The sequence below is a fragment of the Triticum aestivum genome, chromosome 1D (assembly GCF_018294505.1).
Source record: "Triticum aestivum cultivar Chinese Spring chromosome 1D, IWGSC CS RefSeq v2.1, whole genome shotgun sequence".
NCBI classification, from domain to species: domain Eukaryota; kingdom Viridiplantae; phylum Streptophyta; class Magnoliopsida; order Poales; family Poaceae; genus Triticum; species Triticum aestivum.
Window position 1 is genome coordinate 204460496 of NC_057796.1, and position 15404 is coordinate 204475899.

The following is a 15404-nucleotide window of genomic DNA, read 5'->3' on the forward strand; positions in this document are numbered from 1 at the left end:
CATAGTATGTGAAGAATAAAAATATAGCTTCGAGTAAAATACCGATGGTCGTTAGAAGAAAGAGGGGATGCCACTCGGGCATCCCCAAGCTTAGTTGCTTGCTTCTCTTTGGATAATAGATTGGGATGCCATGGGCATCCCCAATCTTAGGCTCTTCTTACTCCTTATTCCTTCATCCATCGTAACATCACCCAAAACTTGAAAACTTCAATCACACAAAACTCAACAAAACCTTCGTGAGATCTGTTAGTATAAGAAAGCAAATCACTACTGTAAGTACTGTTGCAAAACCATTCATATTTTATTCTTGCATTATATCTACTTTATTCCAACTTTTCTATGGCAAAAACTCTTCAAAGAAAATCATAGAATCATCAAAACAAGCACACAACGCAAAGAAAACAGAATCTGTCAAAAACAGAACAGTCTGTAGCAAACTGGATATTTTGAATACTTCTGTAACTCCAAACATTCTGAAAAACTAGGACAACGTGAGCAATTTGCATATCAGTCTCCTGTAAAAAATTCAGAATTTTTTGTCGCTTCTGTGATTTTTAAAATTTGTTTCTCTGGACGCAAAAGTTTCTATTTTTAGCAAGATCAAAACAACTATCACCCAACAAGATCCTAAAGGCTTTGCTTGGCACAAACACTAACTAAAACACAAAAAACACCATCATAACAGTAGCATAATTGTGCAAACACTCAAGAACAGAAAGAAAAAGACAAAAATAAATTTTATTCATTGGGTTGCCTCCCAACAAGCGCTATTGTTTTATGCCCCTAGCTAGGGATAAAGCAAGGATCTAAGTATTGTCATCTTTGTTCTCTAACTCTTCAATCAAGCACCTAGAAATTTTTAGAGATTTAGCATATAGATTTTAAATGACAATACTCCTAGGAACAAGTTTAAAGAATTCATTCTTGGCCAAAGGATCTCTTATAACTTCAACAAAATCTGGGTGAATACTAATCATCTTAAGATCTTCTTTACTGTTATTACTAGAAGTTGCACCCTTGTTCTTAGTAACTTAAGTAATCTTGCCAATCTTTACGGGAGTTTTTTCAATAGTTTTAGCGGAAGCAAAAGCTGTGCTTAGATTACTAAATATCTCTTTCAATTTATCGATACGAGAGGGGCTTTCTTTAATTCTTTCATGAATTATTGTCCCCTTTTCTTTCATCAACTTAAAAACTTCTCCAGCTTTTGACCCAAATTTGGTAGAAAAATTATGCATCTTTTTATCCAAGCTTTTAAAATGTTCTTCAATAAGCATTTTCTTTTCAATAGCATCTAGTCTTCCCATAACATGCTCGAGAGTCAAAGTTGTTTCATTAATCATAAGTGGTGGTGAACCCACTAAATTTCCCATAGCACTAAAAGCATCAAGAGAGGGACACATCAAGAAATTTCCACTGGTAATCATATCAAGGACGAATCTATACCAAGTGGTTATGCCCACATAAAAACAACGAAGGAGAACAACGGTAGATTGCTTACGGATAGATCTATTATGAGCGTTGCAAAACCTATACGAAGCATCTTTTAAATTCTCCCCTCCCCTTTGTTTAAAGTTGAGAACCTCGTTCTCGAGAGTGCACGCAATAGAGGAAGAACTATCCATGACGCCAAAAATGGCAAACAAGATTGCACTCAAAAATAGATCTGACGAGAAAATGGCGAACGAAAAAGAGGGCGAATAAAACGGCAAATTTTCATGAAGTGGGGGAGAGGAAAACGAGAGGCAAATGGAAAGTAATGTAAATTTCAAGGAGATGAGATTTGTGATTAGGAACTTGGTAGATGGTGATGATGTCTCCCCGGCAACGGCGCCAGAAATTCCTTTTGATGTCTGCTTGAACTACGTCGGTATTTCCCTAAAGAGGAAGAGATGATGCAGCACAACAACGGTAGGTATTTCCATTAGTGATGAGACCAAGGTTATCGAACCAGTAGGAGAACCACGCAACACTACATGAAGAACACCTGCACACAAATAACAAATACTCGCAACCCGACATATTAAAGGGGTTGTCAATCCCTTTCGGGCAACGGCGCCAGAAATTGGCAAGTAGACGGGATAAAAATATGATAGATTAGATAAATAGATCTCGCGGGAACACGAGATAAAATAAATAAGAATTAATTGTAGAAAGTTATGAGACCAAGGTTATCGAACCAGTAGGAAAACCAAGCAACACAACGTAAACAGCCCCAGCACACAAATAACAAATACTCGCAACCCAACGTGTAAAAGGGGTTGTCAATCCCTTTCGGGCAGCGGCGCCTCAAGATAGACAAACGAACGTGAATAAATTGTAGTAGATTGATAGATCGAACGCTAAATAAAATAAATACGAATAAAACGCAGCAAGGTATCTTTGTATTTTTGGTTTAATAGATCTGAAAATAAAAGCAAATAAAAATAGATCGCAAAGGCAAATATAATAAGGAAGAGATCCGGGGGCCGTAGATTTCACTAGTGGCTTCTCTCGAGAAAAATAGCAAACGGTGGGTAAACGAATTACTGTTGGGAAATTGATAAAACTTCAAATAATCATGACGATATCCAGGCAATGATCATTATATAGGAATCACGTCCAAGATTAGTAGAACGACTCCTGCCTGCATCTACTACTATTACTCCACACATCGACCGTTATCCAGCATGCATCTAATGTATTAAGTTCATGGAGAAACGGAGTAATGCAATAAGAATGATGACATGATGTAGACAAGATCTATTTATGTAGAAATAGACCCCATCTTGTTATCCTTAATAGCAACGATACATACATGTCGGTTCCCCTTCTGTCATTGGGATCAAGCACCGTAAGATCGAATCCATCACAAAGCACCTCTTCCCATTGCAAGATAAATAGATCAAGTTGGCCAAACAAAACCCAAATATTGGAGAAGAAATACGAGGCTATAGGCAATCATGCATATAAGAGATCAAAGAAGACTCAAATAACTTTCATGGATAAAAAAGTAGATCTGATCATAAACTCAAAGTTCATCGGATCCCAACAAACACACCGCAAAAAGAGTTACATTATATGGATCTCCAAGAGACCATTGTATTGAGAATCAAAATAGAGAGAGGAAGCCATCTAGCTACTAACTACAGACCTGTAGGTCTACGAAGAACTACTCGCGCATCATCGGAGAGGCACCAATGGGCATGATGAACCCCTCCGTGATGGTGTCTAGATTGGATCTGGTGGTTCTGGAACTTGCGGCGGCTGGAATTGATTTTCGTCGACTCCCCTAGGGTTTCTGGAATATTTGGGTATTTATAGAGCAAAGAGGCGGTGCGGGAGGCCAGTGAGGTGGGCACAACCCACCAGGGCGCCCCTAGGCCTCCAAGCGTGCCCTGGTGTCTTGTGCTCACCTCGGGCTCCCTCTTCGGTACATCTTTGGCCCACTTGATGTCTTCTGGTCCAAAAAAATCCACAAAAAGTTTCGCTGCGTTTGGACTCCATTTGGTATTGATTTCCTGCGATGTAAAAAACATGTAGAAAAAAGCAACTGGCACTTGGCACTACATCAATAGGTTAGTACGAAAAAATGATATAAAATGACTATAAAATTATTGTAAAACATCCAAGAATGATAATATAACAGCATGGAACAATAAAAAATTATAGATACGTTGGAGACGTATCAACCATCTTGTTATATTATATCATGATTGTTTTGAGAAAGTGTTGTCATCCGAGATTTATTATTATTGCTCGCTAGTTGATTATGCCATTGATATGAGTAAATGTGAGACCTAAATGTTATTGTGAATATGGTTAGTTCATGATCTTTGCTGAAAACATGAATGCTGGCTTTACATATTTGCAACAACAAGATCAAACAGAGTTTGTGAAAGTTTTTCTTTATCACTTTCAGTTTGTGAACTGAATTGCTTGAGGACAAGCAATGGGTAAAGCTTGGGGGAGTTGATACGTATCCACCGTATCTACTTTTCCAAACTATTTTGCCCTTGTTTTGGACTCTAACTTGCATGATTTGAATGGAACTAACCTGGACTGACGCTATTTCAGCAGAATTGCCATGGTGTTATTTTTTTTGCAGAAACAAAAGTTCTCGGAATGACCTGAAACTTCACGGAGATGATTTTTGGAATTCATAAAAAATATTGGCGAAAGAATCAAACTAAGGGGACCCACACCCTGGCCACAAGGGTGGGGGCGCACCCACCGTCCTTGTGGGCCCCCTGGACCTCCACCGACCTCAACTCCAACTCCATATATTCACGTTCATTGAGAAAAAAAATCAGAGAGAAGGATTCATCGCGTTTTATGATACGGAGCTGCCGCCAAGCCCTGTACTTCCACGGGAGGGCATATCTGGAGTCTGTTTTGGGCTCCGGAGAGGGGAATCCGTCGCCATCGTCATCATCAACCATCCTCCATCACCAATTTCATGATGCTCACCGCCGTGCATGAGAAATCCCATCGTAGGCTTGCTGGACGGTGATGGGTTGGATGAGATTTACCATGTAATCGAGTTAGTTTTGTTAGGGTTTGATCCCTAGTATCCACTATGTTCTAAGATTGATGTTGCTATGACTTTGCTATGCTTAATGCTTGTCACTAGGGCCTGAGTGCCATGATTTCAGATCTGAACCTATTATATTTTCATGAATATATTTGTGTTCTTGATCCTATCTTGCAAGTTAGAGTCACCTACTACGTGTTATGATCCGGCAACCCTGGAGTGACAATAGTCGAGACACTTCCCGGTGATGACTGTAGTTTGAGGAGTTCATGTATTCACTAAGTGCTAATGCTTTGGTCCGATACTCTATTAAAGGGAGGCCTTAATATCCCTTAGTTTCTAATAGGACCCCGCTGCCACGGGAGGGTAGGAGAAAAGATGTCATGCAAGTTCTTTTCCATAAGCACGCATGACTATATTCGGAATACATGCCTACATTATATTGATGAATTGGAGCTAGTTCTGTGTCACCCTATGTTATAACCGTTGCATGATGAATGCCATCCGACATAATTATCCATCATGGATCCATTGCCTACGAGTTCGTTTCATATTGATCTTTGCTAAGTTACTTTTCCGTTGCTACTGTTACGATTGCTACAAAACTGCTACTGTTACTTTTGCCACAGTTACTGTTACTTCCATACTACTTTGCTACTAAATACTTTGCTGCAGATATTAAGTCTTTCAGGTGTGGTTGAATTGAGAACTCGGCTGCTAATACTTGAGAATATTCTTTGGCTCCCCTTGTGTCGAATCAATAAATTTGGGTTGAATACTCTACCCTCGAAAACTGTTGTGATCCCCTATACTTGTGGGTTATCAAGCAAATCATGTCTTCTCAAAATAACATGGCCAAAGAAAGCTACCCCTACAAAACCATATAGTCTAGCTATGCTCCATCTTCATCACACAAAGTATTCAAATAATGCACAACCCCCATGACAAGCCAAACAATTGTTTCATACTTTTGATGTTCTCAAACCTGTTCAACTTTCACGCAATACATGAGCGTGAGCCATGGACGAATAGAATATGGTGGTTGTGGAGAAGACAAAAAGAAGGAGATAGTCTCACATCAACTAGGCGTATCAACGGGCTATGGAGATGCCCATCAATAGAAATCAATGTGAGTGAGTAGGGATTGCCATGCAACGGATGCACTAGAGCTATAAGTTTATGAAAGCTCGAAAAGAAACTAAGTGGGTGTGCATCCAACTCGCTTGCTCATGAAGACCTAGGGCAATTTGAGGAAGCCCATCATTGGAATATACAAGCCAAGTTCTATAATGAAAAATTCCCACTAGTATATGAAAGTGATAACATAGGAGACTCTCTATCATGAAGATCATGGTGCTACTTTGAAGCACAAGTGTGGAAAAAGGATAGTAACATTGCTGGTTCTCTCTTTTCTCTCATTTTTTGTTTGGCTTCTTTGGCCTCTTTATTTTTCCTCACATGGGGCAATGCTCTAATAACGAAGATCATCACACTTTTATTTACTTACAAATCAAGAATTTCAACTCGATACTTGGAACAAAATATGACACTATATGAATGCCTCTGGCGGTGTACCGGGATCTGCAATGATCTAGCGTAGCAAATGCCATCAAAAAACGGACAAGCCATGTAAACATCATGCTAGCTTTCTTACGATCATGCAAAGAAATATGACAATGATGGAGCGTGTCATAATAAAATGAGACAGTGGAAATTTGCATGGCAATATATCTCGGAATGGCTATGGAAATGCCACAATAGGTAGGTACGGTGGCTATTTTGAGGAAGGTAAAAGGTAGGTGTAAGGCACCGGCGAAAGTTGCGCGGTACTAGATGAAGGAAATATGCCCTAGAGGCAATAATAAAGTTGTTATTTTATATTTCCTTATTCATGATAAAGGTTTATTATTCATGCTAGAATTTGTATTGATCGGAAACCTAAATATATGTGTCAATACATAAACAAATACCATGTCCCTAGTAAGCCTCTACTAGACTAGCTCGTTGATCAAAGATGGTTAAGGTTTCCTAACCATGGACATCATTTGATAACAGGATCACATCATTAGGGGAATAATGTGATGGACAAGACCCATCCGTTAGCTTAGCATTATGATCGTTCCGTTTATTGCTATTGCTTTCTTCATGTCAAATACATATTCCTTCGACTATGAGATTATGCAACTCCCGGATACCAGAGGAATACCTTGTGTGCTATCAAACATCACAACATAACTGGGTGATCATAAAGATGCTCTACAGGTATCTCCGAAGGTGTTTGTTGAGTTGGCATAGATCGAGATTAGGATTTGTCACTCCGAGTATCGGAGAGGTATCTCTGGGCCCTCTCGGTAATACACATCATAAGAAGCCTTGCGAGCAAAGTGACTAATGAGTTAGTTACAGGATGATGTATTACAGAATGAGTAAAGAGATTTGCCGGTAACGATATTGAACTAGGTATGAAGATACCGATTGAATCTCGGGCAAGTAACATACCGATGGACAAAGGGAATTACGTATGTTGTCATAACGGTTCGACCGATAAAGATCTTCATAGAATATGTAGGAGCCAATATGGGCATCTAGGTTCCGCTATTGGTTATTGACCAGAGAGGTGTCTCGGTCATGTCTACATAGTTCTTGAACCCGTAGGGTCCGCACACTTAACATTCATTGGCGATATAGTATTATATGAGTTATGTGATTTGGTGACCTAATGTTGTTTGGAGTCCTGGATGAGATCACGGAGATGAAGAGGAGTCCCGAAATGGTTGAGAGGTAAATATTGATATATAGGACGATGGTATTTGGACAATGGAAGTGTTTCGGAAGGTACCAGGTACTTATCGGGTCACCGGAAAGGAGTTTCGGGCACCCCCGGCAAAGATATGGGCCTTATGGGCTGAGAGAGGGAACACACCAGCCCACAAGGGGCTGGTGCGCCCCTATAGTTGGCGGCCCTATGAGGAGTGGAAGGAAAGATAGGAGGGAAAGGAAAGTGTGGAGTAGAACTCCCCCTTCCTTCCCTCTGCCCCGTTCTTTCCTTCCCCCTTCTTCTTACAAGGAAAGGGGGGCGCAGGGCAAGGCAGCAGCCCTATGGCTGCCGCCAGGTTTCTTAGGGTGCCTTAGGGGCTGCCTCCTCCCCTCCCACTTATATATACATGGGTAGGGGGCGCCACACAAGGACACAAAATTGTCTTAGCCGTGTGCGGCGCCGATGACCACCGTTTACTCCCTTGGTCATATTTTCATAGTGCTTAGGCGAAGCCCTGCGGAGATCACTTCACCATCACCGTCACCATGCCGTCGTGCAGCCGGAACTCATCTACTACCTCACCGTCTTGCCGGATCAAGAAGGTAGAGGACGTCACCGAGCTGAACATGTGTAGAAGGCGGAGGTACCGTGCGTTTGGTACTAGATCGGTTGGAGCGTGAAGAAAGTTTGACTACATCAACAACGTTGTGAAACGCTTCCGCTTACGGTCTACGAGGGTACATAGACACACTCCCCCCCTCGTTGCTATGCATCTCCATGGATAGATCATTGCGTCTGCGTAGAATTTTTTTGTTTTCCATGCAACGTTTCCCAACAGTGGCATCATGAGCCAGGTCTATGCGTAGATGATATGCACGAGTAGAACACAAGTTGTGGGCGGTGATAGTCATACTGCTTACCACCAACGTCTTATTTTTATTCGGCGGTATTGTGGGATGAAGCGGCCCAGACCAACCTTACATGTCCACCAACAGACATGCAACTAGTTTTGCATAAAGGTGGACGGCGGGTGTCAGTTTCCCCTACTTTAGTTGAATCGAATTTGACCATGGCTGGTTCTTGAAGAAGGTCAACAAACTTGATGAAACACCGTTGTGTTTTTTTGCGCAGGTAAGAACGGTTCTTGCTAGAAGCCCATAGCATCCACGTAAAACTTGCGACAACAAAGTAGAGGACGTCTAACTTGTTTTTGCAGGGTCTGTTGTGATGTGATATGGTCAAGACATGATGTGCTATACGTTATTGTATGAAATGATCATGTTTTGTAAGTTATCGGCAACCGGCGGGAGCCTTATGGCTGTCTCTTTATTGTATGAATTGCAAACACCATGTAATTGCTTTACTTTATCAGTATGCGTTAGTGATAGTTGTAGAAGCAATAGTTGGCGAGACGACCACGACACAACGATGGAGATCAAGGTGTCGAGCCGGTGACGATGGAGATCATGACGATGCTTTGGAGATGGAGATCAAAAGCACGAGATGATGATGGCCATATCATCTCACATATTTTGATTACATGTGATGTTTATCTTTTATGCATCTTATTTTGCTTAGTATGGCGGTAGCATTATAAGATGATCCCTTCACTAAATTTCAAGGTAAAATTGTTCTCCTTGAGTATGCACCGTTGCTACAGTTCATCGTGTTGAGACACCACGTCATGATCGGGTGTGATAGACTCTACGTTCACATACAACAGGTGCAAGACAGTTTGCACATGCAGAGTACTTGGGTTAAACTTGACGAGCCTAGCATGTACAGACATGGCCTCGGAACACTGGAGACCGAAAGGTCGAACGTGAATCATATAGTAGATATGATCAACATAGAGATGTTCACCATTGATGAGTACCCCATCTCACGTGATGATCGGACATGGGTTAGTTGATTTGGATCACGTATCACTTAGATGACTTGAGGGATGTCTATTTAAGTGGGAGTTCTTAAGTAATTTGATTAATTGAACTTTAATTTACCATGAACTTAGTCCTGATAGTATTTGCATATCTATGTTGTAGATTAATAGCTTGCGATATAGCTCCTATATATTTTTGATATGTTCCTAGAGAAAAGTTGAAAGCTGATAGTAGAAATGATGCAGACTGGTCCATGATCTGAGGATTATCCTCATTGCTGCACAGAAGAATTATGTCCTATTGTAGAAATGATGCAGACTGGTCCATGATGTGAGGATTATCCGCTAGGTGACAGACCTATTGTAGGAGCAGATGCAGACGTTATGAACGTTTGACAAGCTCGGTATGATGACTAGTTGATAGTTTAGTGTGCCATGATTTACGGCTTAGAACCGGGACTTCAAAAACATTTTGAACGCCATAGAGCATATGAGATGTTCCAAGAGTTGAAATTGGCATTTCAGACTCATGCCCATGTCAAGAGGTATGAGACCTCTGACAAGTACTTTGCCTACAAGATGGAGGAGAATAGCTCAGCCAGTGAGCATGTATTGAGAATGTCTGGGTACTACAATCGCTTGAATCAAGTGGGAGTTAATCTTCTAGATAAGATAGTGATTGACAGAGTTCTCTTGTCTCTATCACCAAGCTACTAGAACTTCGTGATGAACTATAATATGCAAGGGATGACGAAAACAATTCCAAGCTCTTCGCGATGATGAAATCGACGAAGGTAGAAATCAAGAAAGAGCATCAAGTGTTGATGGTTAACAAAACCATTAGTTTCAAGAAAAAGGGCAAGGGACATAAAGGGAACTTCAAGAAGAACAACAAACAAGTTTCCGCTCCCATGAAGAAGCCCAAAGCTAGACCCAAGCCTCAAACTGAGTGCTTCTACTGCAAAGGAAATGGTCATTGGAAGCGGAACTGCGCCAAATACTTGGCGGATAAGAAGGATGGCAAAGTGAACAAAGGTATATTTGATATACATGTTATTGATGTGTACTTTACTAGTGTTCATAGTATCCCCTGGGTATTTGATACCGGTTCAGTTGCTAAGATTAGTAACTCGAAACAGGAGTTACAAAATGAACAGAGACTAGTTGACGACGAGGTGACGATGTGTGTTGGAAGTGATTCCAAGGTTGATAAGATCACCATCCATACTCCCTCTACCTTCGGGATTAGTGTTGAACCTAAATAAATGTTATTTGGTGTTTGCGCTGAGCATGAATATGATTGGATCATGTTTATTGCTATACGGTTATTCATTTAAGTCAGAGAATAATTGTTGTTCTGTTTACATGAATAAAACCTTCTATGGTCATACACCCAATGTAAATGGTTTATTGAATCTCGATCGTAGTAATACACATATTAATAATATTGATGCCAAAAGATGCAAAGTTGATAATTATAGTGCAACATACTTGTGGCACTACCGTTTTGGTCATATTGGTGTAAAGCGCATGAAGAAACTCCATGCAGATGGACTTTTGGAATCACTTGATTATGAATCATTTGATACTTGCGAACCATGCCTCATAGGCAAGATGAATAAAACTCCGTTCTCCAGAACAATGGAGCGAGCTGATGACTTATTGGATATAATACATATTGATGTATGCGATCCGATGAGTATTGAAGCACGCGGCGGGTATCGTTATTTTCTGACCTTCACAAATGATTTGAGTAGATATGGGTATGTCTACTTAATGAAACAAAAGTCTGAAACATTTGAAAAGTTCAAAGAATTTCAGAGTGAAGTGGAGAATCATCGTAACAAGAAAATAAAGTTTCTACGATCTAACCGTGGAGGCGAATATTTCAGTTATGAGTTTGGCCTTCATTTAAAACAATGTGGAATAGTTTACAACTCACGCCACCTAGAACACCACAGCTTAATGGTGTGTCCGAACGTCATAACTGTACTTTATTAGATATGGTCCATTCTATGATGTCTCTTACCAATTTACCACTATTGTTTTGGGGTTATGCATTAGAGACAGTTGCATTCACGTTAAATAGGGCACCGTCTAAATCCGTTGAGACGACACCATATGAATTGTGGTTTGGCAAGAAACCTAAGCTATCGTTTCTTAAAGTTTGGGGATACGACGCTTATGTCAAAAGGCTTCAACTTGATAAGCTCGAACCTAAATTGGAAAAGTGTGTCTTCATAGGATACCCTAAGGAAACAATTGGGTACACCTTCTACCACAGATCCGAAGGCAAGATATTTGTTGCTAAGAATGGGTCCTTTCTAGAGAAGTAGCTTCTCTCGAAAGAAGTGAGTAGGAGGAAAGTAGAACTTGATGAGGTAGTTGTACCTTCTCTCAATTTGGAAAGTAGCACATCAGATAAATTCATTCCCGTGATGCCTACACCAACTAGAGAGGAAGCTAATGATGATGATCATGAAACTTCAGATCAAGTTACTACTGAATCTCATAGGTCAACCAGAGCACAATCCGCACCAGAGTGGTACGGTAATCCTGTTCTGGAAGTCATGTTATTAGAGCAGGGCGAACCTACGAACTATGAAGAAGCTATGATGAGCCCAGATTCCGACAAATGGCTTGAGGCCATGAAATTTGAGATAGGATGCATGTATGAGAACAAAGTGTGGACTTGCCCGATGATCAGCAAGCCGTAGAATAAATGGGTCTTCAAGAAGAAGACTGACGCTGATGGTAATGTTACAGTCTACAAAGCTCAACTTGTCACAAAAGTGTTTTCGACAAGTTCAAGGGGTTGACTATAATGGGACTTTCTCACCCGTAGCGATACTTAAGTCCGTCTGAATCATGTTAGCAATTGCCCCATTTTATAATTATGAAATCTGGCAAATGGATGTCCAAAACTGCATTTCTTAATGAATATTAAAGATGAGTTGTATATGATGCAACCGGAAGTTTTTGTCGATCCTAAAGGTGCTAACAAAGTATGCAAACTCCAGTGAGCCATCTATGGAATGGTGCAAGCATCTCGGGGTTGAAATATACGCTTTGATGAGGTGATCAAAGCATATGGTTTTATACAGACTTATGGTGAAGTGTATTTACAAGAAAGTGAGTGGGAGCTCTGTAGCATTTCTGATATTATATGTGGATGACATATTATTGATTGGATATGATATAGAATTTTTGAATAGCATAAAAAGGATACTTGAATAAGAATTTTTCAGTGAAAGACCTTGGTGAAGCTACTTATATATTGGGCATCAAGATCTATAGGGATAGATCGAGACGCTTAATAGGACTTTCACAAAGCACATACCTTGACAAGATTTTGAAGAAGTTCAAAATGAATCAGTCAAAGAAAGGGTTCTTGCCTATGTTGCAAGGTGTGAAGTTGAGTAAGACTCAAAACCCGACCACGACAGAAGATAGAGAGAGAATGAAAGTCATTCCTTGTGCCTCAACCATAGGTTCTATAAAGTATGCCATGCTATGTACCAAACCTGTTGTGTACCTTGCCATGAGTTTGGCAAGGGGGTACAATAGTGATTCAGGAGTAGATCACTGGACAACGGTCAAAATTATCCTTAGAGGACTAAGGAAATGTTTCTTGGCTATGGAGGTAATGAAGGGTTCGTCGTAAAGGGTTACATCGACGCAAGCTTTAACACTAATCTAGATGACTATGAGTCTCAATCTGGATACATATTGAAAGTGGGAGCAATTAGCTAGAGTAGTTCCGTGCAGAGCATTGTAGACATAGAAAATTGCAAAATACATACGGATCTGAATGTGGCAGACCCGTTGACTAAACCTCTCTCACAAGCAAAACATGATCACACTTAGTACTCTTTGGGTGTTTGTAACGCCCCGGATCCGATGCGCCAGGTGTCTGCCAGTTATTCGCCGTCCTTGCCATGTCAGCTGCTTGCGTGTTGCATTTTTCCATGTCATCATCTGCATTTCATCATCATGTTTTTCGAAACTTCCATCTGGTCCTTTTCCCCGTTGTTAGTTTCGCGATCCGACACTCCCACACGCGCCTGTCGCACCTCTCAGACCTTGTTTCGTGAGTGGGAGAAAAACGTTCTCGGAATGGGCCGAGATTTGCCGAGTGGCCTTGGTATAGCACCGACAGACCGCCCGTCAAATTTCGTTCCATTTGGAGGTCGTTTGATACCCCAACGGTTAACCGCGTACCCCGAAAGCCCATTTTGTCTTGCAGCCCAACACCCCTCCAAATCAGCCCACTAACCCAGCAAACCCCCCTCCATGCTCTCCGCCGTTCGATCACGATCGTGTGGGCGAAAACCGCTCCCCTTTTGGACTCTCCTAGCTCCCTCTACCTATAAATTGATGTCTCCCCCCCGAAATCCCGCAGTCCAAAACCCTAAAATTCCTCTCCGCGCCGTCGGACATGTCCGGGCGACGCCGGACAAAGTCGCCGCCACCCTGCAGCTAGTGGCTAGCCGCCACGTCGCCTCCCGCGCGGTCCCCGCCGCCGCAGCCCACCGGGCCCAGATCCGGCCCCGCCGGCCCCGAACCGGGCCACGCCCAGCCGCCGCGCCCCCGCTCTCCCGCAAGCCCGAGCTCCCCCCGAGCTCAGATCCTGCGCCGCAGCGCCTCGCCGCCCCGCCGCCGGGTCGCCGGAGGCCAACCGCGGTGACCTCGCCGGACTGCTCCGCCGCCGCCGGCCTCAGGTCCCGCCGCCCCGTCTCTCCTTCTCCTCCTCCTCTTTTTCCTCTCTCTCTCAGATCCCGCGCCGATCTCTGCAGGAGCTCGCCGCCCGCCAATGGCCGCCGCCGCCCGTGGTCCTCATCGCCGGTGCACGCCGCCCGACGTCGAGGACCGGTGCCCTTCGTCATCCCGCACCGGATCTCGCGCCGCCCGGTCGTCCCTGACCTCGCCTGCGCCGCCCCTCGCCATCCAGGACCGTCGAACCCCGCCGCCTTCTCCCGTGCTCGCCTTCGCCTCGCCGACGTCCTCCGGCGCCGCCCCGCCCTCTGGCCGCCATCGTCGGCCGCCTCATCGCCGGATCCGGCGGGTGGGACGAGATCCACCCGCCCAGCCAACCAAACGCCTCGGCCCCGCTGCACCGCTCCGTCCCGGAACCGCCTCATCCAACTACGTCCCGAGAGGTTGTTTTTTTCTCTAAGTCCCCAGAAATCATACATTCTGGTGTACTATTCATCATGCATAACTTCGTGCTCGGTGCTCCGATTCATACGTGTAATATGTCAAAATGTTCATTGTGAGATGCTCTTCATTTTGTTCCATTGTGCCATGCTTGTTTGAGTCCATCTTGATGCTCTAATCATCGTTGCAAGAGTGCTATATAATGTTAACTGCTGTCTGTTTACAGAACTTGGTGATTTGTCTTTTTCATTGCATTTTGTGTGTGCATCCTTTGAGCATGAGCTCTACATGTGTTTTGAACTACATCATGCCATCTTTACAGAGGTGCCTGTCTCGTATTTTTAGGATCTATGGGGTGACTAGCACAAGCATGCAAAGTAGCCTCCATGATGTCGCTGATTTCTGTGACTTAGTGATTTCTGCCAAGTTCGAGTCTGTTATATTTTGTTGCCATGTAAACCTATTGTCACCATGAGTTCTATGCATAATCTGGAGATGTTCACTAAGGATGTTTTGTTATACATATTATGCTCTATCCATTCATGCCCTTGTTTGCATTTATGGCCTGCTGTAGCTTGTTGTAATCTTGCTCTCAATTTGCTAAATAATGTTGCTGTCAGCCTGTTAATATTAAGTTCAGTTTTGACATGTGTTTTGCTAGTGATCCGTACACCCTATAAACTTTCTCTTGCCATGCTTAGCTTCCTATTTATGTCATCTCACTGTTGGTCACTTTGTCATGCCATGAAATGCTCTGTGGTGAGTGGTTGAAGCTCACCAACATGCCTACTTATCGTTGTTTCTGCCATGAACTGTTATTTTCACTGTCTGAATCTGTCATATAACTTGCTATGTTTACCTGTGTGCAATCATATCTTCTGTGCCTTTTCAGCTCATGTTCAGTAAGGGACTTTTGTTCTATGCTATTAGTAGATTCATGCCATGCCTTTGTTTGCTATGATATGTTCTTGTAGCATGTTGTTTGATAGCTCTAAACTTTGCAACCTGATGTTATTTCTGCCATGTCCAGTGATTTCTGCCAAGTCTGTGAAACTGTTATTATTTGCAATCTTGCTATGTCCTTTTGAGCATGTTCT